The sequence below is a fragment of the Aotus nancymaae genome, unplaced genomic scaffold, assembly GCF_030222135.1.
Source record: "Aotus nancymaae isolate 86718 unplaced genomic scaffold, 86718_ANA_hifiasm-v0.15.2.pri h1tg000173l, whole genome shotgun sequence".
NCBI classification, from domain to species: Eukaryota; Metazoa; Chordata; class Mammalia; order Primates; family Aotidae; genus Aotus; species Aotus nancymaae.
In genome coordinates this window covers 72437-73530 of record NW_026988588.1, presented here as the reverse complement: position 1 = coordinate 73530, position 1094 = coordinate 72437, and the positions used below count along the sequence as shown (strand labels likewise).

The window sequence follows — 1094 nt, the reverse complement described above, 5'->3', positions numbered from 1 at the left end:
AGAAATTTATTATTACCCTACCAAGAAGTCCTCAAGTGGTTAACCTGGATGCAGGAGTGTTGAACTGAAACCCACTGAGCATTTTACAAGAGTTCTTATCTGGATAGGGTAAACCTCAGTGTACTTTCTGTTGCTTCAGTATTACAAGATTGAAGAATTGCTGCTTCTTGTTAGAAGGTTCATTTCATTTACTGTTACTTTGAACTTCATACTCAAAACATTGAGAATTTCAAGTGTAGTAGATTAAAGTGGACTTTTGTTTCTTTGCATCATTTCTGTATTCAATTTTTACAATTCTTTCATAATCCTATTGAGTGTTTTTAAACTAAATTAACATGGTTTGAATGAACTGCCCAGGTCCTGTATAAGTCACATATAAGAACATGATTTTTATTACACACAATCTAACCAATGCAACCTTAAACAAATGTAGAGAAGAATTTAAGAAGCATGAAGTCACCACAATAGTAAGAGTATGTGAAGCAACTTATGACACTACTCTTGTGGAGAAAGAAGGCATCCACGTTCTTGACTGGCCTTTTGATCATGGTGTACCACCATCCAACCACATTATTGATGACTAAGTCTTATAAATACTAAGTTTCTTGAAGAACCTGGTTGTTGTTTTGCTGTTCACTGTGTTGCAGGCCTTGGGGGAGCTCCAGTGCTTGTTGATCTAGCATCAATTGAAGGTAGAATGAAATATGAAGAAACAGTATAATTCATAAAACAAAAGTGGATGGAGCTTTTAATGGCAAACAACTTTTATATTTGGAGAAGTATCATCCTAAAATGCGGCTGTGCTTCTAAGACTCCCAGGCTCATAGAAACAACTGCTGCATTTAATAAGACTGAGGAGCCTGATGCCATTGCCTTGGAAGTGGAACTTGAGACAGGACTTAATTTGTTGTGCATATTAGCCAACATGTTGCTTTGGTGAACAAGTCTAATGAAGCTTCCATTGGAGTTATCGATGAGCAGTTTTACCAGGCCATAAACTAGGCAAAATTGGCAAACTCCATGTTGGAGTTATGATCGACCTATTTGGACACTTGGCAAAAGATTTTTGCTGTTTAGCATTGAAAATGTGCTTA

At 36.7% G+C, this 1094-nt stretch overlaps 1 pseudogene; it reads left to right on the top strand.

The window, feature by feature from the left end:
• The first annotated feature begins 335 nt into the window (after positions 1–335).
• LOC105727198 (protein tyrosine phosphatase type IVA 1-like) lies at positions 336–846 on the top strand (annotated as a pseudogene).
• Positions 847–1094: the final 248 nt, after the last annotated feature.